Source organism: Simochromis diagramma, unplaced genomic scaffold (genome assembly GCF_900408965.1).
Source record: "Simochromis diagramma unplaced genomic scaffold, fSimDia1.1 OVJJ01000026.1, whole genome shotgun sequence".
NCBI lineage: Eukaryota > Metazoa > Chordata > Actinopteri > Cichliformes > Cichlidae > Simochromis > Simochromis diagramma.
Genome location: NW_024386985.1, coordinates 8269743 through 8278125, shown reverse-complemented (window position 1 = coordinate 8278125; position 8383 = coordinate 8269743). Strand labels below are relative to the sequence as shown.

The following is an 8383-nucleotide window of genomic DNA, read 5'->3' as shown; positions in this document are numbered from 1 at the left end:
CAGATTAGCATGGATAATATAACGTGTGCGGGAGAGAGTATGAGCGTGCAGCGTTTAAAGCGTGGAAGTACTGACCTTACTTTGAGTTTGATTCCGTAAAAAGTGACAAAAACATTAGCTTCCGCTGTTCACTGCCTGGGAAGAAAACTTCTTTTTACAGCGAAAAAAAAACCCCTAAACTTCCGCGCATGCACCGAGTACGCTGCCACGGGAATGTGAAATTCACAGAGAAACTGCCGTATCCTTCCACCCACTGACACGACGGCGGCTGCGACACACCTGCACCAGGGCAAACCTCCGCCTGCCCTACTCCTGCTAAACAGGTGAAAACAGAGCAACGGGACCGCTGAGTCTTAGATTTTATTTTCTGCTGTGTTTTACTTGCATCTATTTGAAAGAGTGAGTGTAAACACAAACAACTATTTTATTTTATGTGCTGGAATGTGCAGAAAATAGGTTTAAATGTTAAACAAATTTCCTCCAGTCAGAGAATGTTGCATATAATTAAATTTTTTCTTGATGCATAAAGTTTAAAGATTAAAACTAATAAAACAAGTTTTAAAAAGAGACTTTTTCATTTGATTACATTTTATATGATGGATTAGACAGAAAACGTGGAATTGGGCTGAAAGATCTATCGCTTTATCACCTATTCAGGTTGTAAATCATGTTTTTAAAAAGTAAGTAACTAATTACTTTTAAAAATAAGTAAGCAGCAACGTAACGGGGTTACTTTTTGGGGAAAGTAATCAGTAATTAGTTACTGATGACTTTTTTCAATTAACTTGACCAACACTGCTGCTATACATAGTGTAATTTTTTTTTTTCTTTCTTTCTGAAGTACAGGACCAACATCAGGGACCTTTTTCAGGAGTTTCACCGGTTTCCTCCAGGAGCAGTTATAGGGATCACCAGAGAGATGCAGCCAGTATACAGGTAAGCAGTGCAGACCTACAGAGCACCTACTAGGGAAATCTGAACCTGCCAGTCGTTGGAAGCTTCAGACTGACACCAGTCTACTGCATCTTAACATGCACATGAATAAAAGTGAGGCTCTCTGCTTTTAACTTCGGTGCTCTTGCTTTCAAGTGTTCGCTCAATAAGTCAGTATAATTTCCTACATGCATAGTGTAATTTCTAAAGGGGGATGGGGGACGGGATGCTGTGCTACCCAAGTGTACCTAATAAAGAGTCCTGTGACTGTCAAGGTTTGCTGTGTGGCAGGCAGGATAGGACCCAAATGCAGGACTCGAAAGAGTAAACTAAAAGAGGCAGCTTTATTTTGGCTGTAAACAACTTCAAATACAAAACAAAACTAGAAACTGGGAACAAGTAAGTCCAAGTAGAAAACAAACCAGGGACTGGAGACTAGGAACTGGCTATGAACACAGACAAGAAAAACACAGCATTATGAGGACACAACACAACAATGGACAGAGAAAAACACAGGGCTTAAATACACCAGCAGGACAACGAGACGATGGGGAATAGGTGGGAACACAGCTGGGCCAAATTAGACCTAACGAGGCTAAGAGAAGCAAGACTAGATACACTGCACACAGGACAAGGACTATCAAAACAAAACAGGAAACACAGACCGAAACTCAGACTCAAGACACGCAAACTTAACACAGTGACTGGAAAGACATAGGGAGCATAGCAACAAGGGTGATAAGAAATGTGAGACACGGGAAAGGCATGGAGTGGAAGTGGGACCAGAGACTAAACACGGGCTGAGAAAAACACTAATGGCAGGCAGAACAAAGATCACTGAGAACTAAAGCAAACCAAAATCATGAATAACAATAATCAAGGAATATAACTTAAACACACACAAAACACCACATCACAGACCCAGTACCGTGACAGTGACTATAGATATAAAAGTAATGCAGTTGACAGAGCTTTCATTTACAAGAACCCCAATCCCCAGTGTGAATGACAAACAAATCAATAAGCTAGGACAGAGGCTGCTATTTAGGGAAGACCACACTGGGAATCAGAGGTGAGTCCCAATGCTGGCAAAACCCTCCTGTAACACAGAAACAAGAACAACACAATGTGTGGTAACAAATAGTTTTTCATAGATCAACAACCAGAAGGAGAGTGAGAGTGGCCCCTACCCTATCTGGAATTCAGGTAAACAATGTCTAAATAGCTAATTATCACTTCTAATTGTTTGTAATTAGGTTGGTGCTACTGTTTTAGCTCAGCTAGAATCCCACAATAGTTCTGGTTTCAGATTAGTTTGTGATGCTGAGAGTATCGTGACAGTGTCTTCCTTTCTACAGTTTCTGAAAATGTCACACAAAAACATTTTGCCCTGTTTCACACAGGATTCCTTTAAAAAACATTCCTTGACCCAGAACTGTTAGAAGGTATTAAAAATTACATTTACGAGTCATTAGGGGAGCAGCTAATTTAAAGACAGGTGGGTATGGAGCTAACATAAGTCACTGAACCTCTTTGTTGTGCTTATTTGGCCTTTTATTTGTGCAAAATACAATTAAAAAACAAATGTTACGACTTCCTCTATGGTTAACCTCTTTGGCTACATTCTTTTGGCACACTATGGATTATAGTTTAGTGTTTATGCCAAATAATTTGGCTGTGTAACTTTCTGCAAGAACCAGATTAAATATACATATAAAAACGTCAAACTTTTGATTTAAAGGCATATAAATTAACTGTGGATTTAAATGTCATTTTTGACCTTTGGTAATAGGCACCTATTATTTGGGAGCCAGTCAAACCACATCCAAATTTCAACGCTTTGTACCCAATTGAAAACATTTCGGTTCAGCGTCACTGAACAAAACAACTTGAAAGCCAACTCACTGCTCATACTCAGTGTGAGATTTTATAAACTCAATATATGCCTTCAATTTGTAATATCCGCTCTGCTCCAAGGAGGAGGAGAGGAAAGGAAACATTAAAGCAATCCCCCGAGGTTTCCTAGGAGGCACAAAGACACTTTAGGCATTATTGCATTGTATAGTGCTTTCTGCATGAACCACTTATAATATTTTCTAAAACAAACTGCAGCCCGTTCCTTTAAAATTCCCACATGAATACAAATTAAAAATGTTTTTATTATTTGTCTCCTGCTGTTTATTTTTCCAGATACTGGTAACCACGTTACCACTGAAAAGTTTAAGTGCTTTGCGGCTTCAGTTAAGTTTAATCTGTTACCCGGAATAAATCTAGAAGGATAAAATTCTGCTTAGCACCAAAAATGTCTTTAAGAAAACGCTGTGTTTCCATTACACCTGTGCGTTTCACATTTCACACAAGTAACAGCTCTGCTTTCCCCTTCTTCTTCCTCTCGTCTCTCCTCTTCCCTCTATCTGTCATGTTAATGATCCTCCCATTTGGGGTTTCTGATATAGAGTTTAGAGCAGCAGAGCAGTTTCCTCATTGATTTTGTATCTGACCTTCCTGTAACCTCGAGTAAAACAATCGCCTGTCTGCCCAGTGTCTCCCTACAGCAGGAAGAGTCCAACAAGCCTTCACTGGAGACAGTCAAACATAGAAACAGGCAAAGAAAAGAGGGGGGACTGTAACACTTCCCTCCTGGTGGCAAGAGGGAAGTGTGATAGTGAAAACACAAGGGAGACAAAAGAGTCACACAACGTGAGTATGAATGGTTGTTTTATCCCTGGTGGACCTCTGTAGGTACTTTTTGAAAAGTGTCAGCACGAGTCTTTCTTCATTACATGGAGTGAAAAATGTCCTGTATTCTCCAAGGATACCCATAAATTAAGCAGAGATATAGGAGGTAAGCCAGGAATTTCCAACTGTGTACTGGCCTGAAAAACAACACTGTGCCAAACCAAAGATGACAGACAATTCAAGGGTCATTACTCTGTGATTAAATGTTGTATGCGTTACAAATCAGATCTGGAGTAGCAGAAGGGAGACTGTTTGTAATATAAGTTCAGGAGGAGTACACAGTGTTCATTGTGATCAGGGATCGCCATGCCTTTTCTTTTCTTCTCTTGAAAACCTTGCTAATGAATAAAGGTGTTTGCTCACCTTTTCCATTATCAGCACGCACTTGGTTCACCTTTAAACACATCTGTTTCTAGGCTGCCTTGTTATCACGGTCCTTGACCACAGCAGGGAGCTCGCTCCATAATAGAGATCACGGTGATGGATGAGCTGGAGTTTGGAGAGACCTCTGGAAAGAACTTTGGATTCTGTTTATGAAGTTTGACAGGAGTCCAAGAAGCCCTGGAGGGAGTCAGGAAAGGTGAAAACCTCAGGCAATGAGGTTATAATCAGGAGCGAGCTAACTGCTCATTTTCTCACTTTTTAGGGATTAAAAGCTGTACTCTGCTATCCATGACCGATGCTGTGATTGTCACTGAGCTTAAAGCGACCTGCACCACAAAAAAATATGCTTAAACTAGATATTTTTAATTTAACCGACACAAAAACAGGTACACACGGGCGTGTCCTAATAGGAATCACTGAAATGTAATTGCAAGGATTGTTTTTTGGGATACAGCCTCGATTTTGGACGACTCCTAGAATGAACTTTTTGGGGATTTTATGATGATTTTGAGCATTTCTGTCAGCTATTTTCATGCTTTTTTTTAAAATGATTTCTTCTTTAATTTTGTTGTTATGTGTATGTAGCTATGTGTCCAACCTCCATATTTATGTATTGCTTCATGATCATTTTCACAGTAATGTGTCCCTTGTGGTTTGTCTTTAGTTTTGTTTCCTGTCTCATTACCTTGATTAAGTTCAGGTGTGTTTTGGTCACTTTGTGTATTTATACCCTTTATCTTCCTTCAGTCTTTGTCTAAGCTCCTATTTATTGTCCCGTTGTTTAATATGTCTGTGCTTCTTTTTGTATTTTTGCTAGTTTAGAGTTTTCTCTCTTAGTTTTGGACCTTAAACCCAAATTAATCATTATTTTTCTATTATTATGGTTTCATCTGGAGTCCTGGATTTGGGTCCTCTTTCTGCTGTTTCACTACATCTTTGTGCTGAGATGAGACCTTTCTTTTCTCTAACTACTTTCTTTTCTCTTTTTTTCTGTGTACAATCAGAGGTGAGGGTGTGTGTGAGATTCCTCTGGGCACATTATTATTGCTGTTTGTGGGACAATAGCTGAGGCAGCTGTTCAAACAGGGGTCAGTGGTGAACCAGCAGCTTGCTGCTTTTTACCCGCAGATATTTCATCACCTACACTGCCAATTCCACTGTGACCTTAGGCATAGTTTTCACTCTTTAAGTCTATTTTTCTGTACTTTCTATGATAAACAACAGTGATTGCGGTTTGGGCACTGAACACCTAGCAGTATTGCTAAAGCTAACATCAACCATAAATGTATTTACAGCCTGCTACAAAAAGTGCATTTGGTCACTCTAACTAATTGGCCCTCATACTAAGTATACAGGGGATGAGTTTGTTATTATTCACCCTTTTAAGCTTTATTAAAGATTAAAGTTAGGGGCATTGCCACTTTATTTCAGTGTCACATACTGATATGGCTGTAAATGCCATCTTCAGGTCACCATCGCTAATTCAAGTAATAAAAACTAGAAATTCTATATCATGTTTATGATGTTGGTGGTTTTGGAGCATTTTAACTGAATTATCTTAATAATATTGCCTGTTGCTAAGTCCAAGAAGTCCACACTCTCCACATCTTGCTGTCAGATGCAGTTCCTAATCAACCAACATACTCGATCGGCTGCGGCTGCTTCGGCCTCATCCCATGCAATGTCTATGCCACGTAAGTTATCGATGAATGTCCTCCACCATGTTGTACGGGGGCAGCCAGGTTTGTGTTTTCCATGGGGTGGGTTCCATGTGATGGCGATCTTGGGCAGTCGCTGTGGGGGTTGACGTAGAACATGACCTCCAAAGCGCACACGCCGCTCAGACACAATGTCCTGGAGGGGACGGGTGGCAGTTCGACGGTGTACTTCTTCGTTGGTGACATGGTCCCGGTAGGAGACCCCCAGGATCTGTCTTAGCCATCGCTGCTGGGCCACATTGAGTCTTCTGGTGATTCTGGCTGATGTTTTCCACGTCTCAGAAGCGTAGATCGCGGTAGGTATAATGATGGAGTTGAGCAGGCGAATCTTCGTCGCCAGATCGATCTTTGGGGTCGACCAGATCGGCCGGAGCCGCTGAAAGACCGCACATGCTTTTACAACATTACAACATCTTTACAAATTAGTAGATTTAATGATGAGCCCTCTGTCCATCTTTTATATATACAGTCTATGGCATGAATACATCCTTTGTAGAGATACAAGGTCAGTGTTGCACACTCAAAACACACTTAAAGCAAAACACAGGTAAAGCAGGACAAATCTTTAAATCAAACCCAGGTATGTCACAGGTTACTCATCCATGACTGTCTGTGGTTGTATTTATCCACACAGAGGCTTTGCAGTGTAGGTGGCTCACATTTTATTGTTTATCTAAGGCTTTTCTGTTGATTTTCAGATTTTGGTATTGAGGGTATGTATTTAGGCTTAGACCCTAAATCTACTCGAACAGACTTAACATTTGCCTCTAGACTCATTGTGTTTATTTTAGATGTTAAAGGACCCCTACTGAACCCAGCTCGACCAACCTGCAGGTCACAAGATTATGCTAAAGGGGTAGAAAGTGTGTTAAAATGCTAGGCTGGTCCTGAGAAAGCATAGCTATGTGGTAAGATGCACAAGTATGTTTTACTGGATTGACATTGTGCTGGATTGCAATATGTTATGCATGTGTTTCCATATAAGGCCTGACAGAAAAGTTAATTTACATTGTAGTAGCTCCATAGATTGATCTAAAATTGCTACATGCTATAGCTGAACTTCACATTTATTGCTTCTCCTCTTTCATCTCAGCATAATTTGTCCTTTTGTATGGTGCCTTGCTAAGGTTGTCAAAGGTCTGTAGAAGCATAAGCATCCTCACTTCTTAATTGCTTTTCTTTGTCAAAAAATAAAGAGATGAGAAATTGCTCACTCTGCACATTTGAGATGACGTTAACTCCTTTTGACTCTCTTTCTGTCATTAGCTTTGCTGCACATGCAGCACATTACCATTACTTCTTTGGAACAAAAATGTGAGACACCACCACGAGTAACTGTGCACAGACAGGAATAACCAACGCCTACTACACATAAAAGGTATTTTTATGAAATTGGAAGCTGAGGGTTAAAACTCAAATGAGACATTCCTGCCCTGTATCAAGGTCAGGGACTCTGCCGTAAGAAGCATGGAGGGAGAGGTGTGACCTCTACACTGAGATGTCCCCACTCAAGGTATGTTCAATGTGTGTTTTTAGCCTTACATAATGATATTACAGTGGTTAACTGTCTTATGGATGTTCATATCTGTCACAGCTGAGTCATACCTCATACAGGGTGTATTATCAGTATCAGCTTATCAATTAAGAGAGTGCTGAGAAAGAGGATTGATATATATTTTTATCTTACAGAAAATAATCTAGTTGCTTTGTTTGACCTTTGCTCTTTCCTCCAGTAAATACTATGACATAGTGGCATAGCTCAGGGAGGGGCGGAGCCATCTGCTGCGACTGCTTGGGGCGAGAGAATTCTATATAAAGTCTTTCTTGGCAGCTGTGCATCTGCAAAATCGACTGTTGTAGCCAATGAAACTTTCAAGAACCTCACTGCAGATTGGAGAAGTTGGCTTTTTTAATTTAATTTATCCCTAAACCTAACTACACAGTTTTACTGCAACAAAACAGCATCACAAAAGTCAAAAACAAGTTCAAAAAGAAACTGCAAAGAACTCATGAAGGTTTTTGTCCTTCAACATGTTGGAAATTTAAAAACAACAACAACAACAAAAAAAAAAACGGTGTCTTGAAAGATAACTGTCAAGCTGGCACCTTGTACCTTGATAATGGAACTAGGTGAAAGGGATTGCTAAAGATATCAAAGGTCATCCTGATGTAAGCATGAATATTTGCACACGAAAATGAAAATATCATCCTTATTGTGTAAACGCCAAACAGGAACCATGAACATCTATTAATGGCAATCTGTTATGGTCCTGGGTCGGTGACCCAGTGTTTTTTGAGTTTTGTACTTTTGGTTTTATTGTGAAGGATGTGTCCTATGCCAGTGTGTTCAGTTTGCATTTCCCCTGTCTCATCTTGTCAATCAGAATCAGCTGTGCCTCCCTCCTGTGTGTCGTTTCCTCGTTCCCGTCTGTGTATTAATAGTGTGTGTTCTCTTGTGTTCGTCGCTAGTCCGTCTGTGTTTCTTCCCTGTGTTTTCTCCCAGAGTCGTCCATTCAGGTTTGTTTTGTTAGTCATTCCCAGTTTAGGTTATCTTCAGGTTCTGTTTTTGCTTGCCGAGTTTCTGTTTGTGCTACCAACGTTTAAATAAA

The 8383-nt window shown here is 40.2% G+C and overlaps 1 long non-coding RNA gene across 1 annotated transcript; it reads left to right on the top strand.

Moving 5' to 3' along the window:
- The first annotated feature begins 842 nt into the window (after nt 1-842).
- Nucleotides 843-6395, top strand: LOC120738921. Its single transcript, XR_005697080.1, has 3 exons — nt 843-936; nt 3476-3633; nt 4089-6395. It is a non-coding gene; the product is annotated as an uncharacterized LOC120738921 (long non-coding RNA).
- The last annotated feature ends 1988 nt before the right edge of the window (nt 6396-8383 follow it).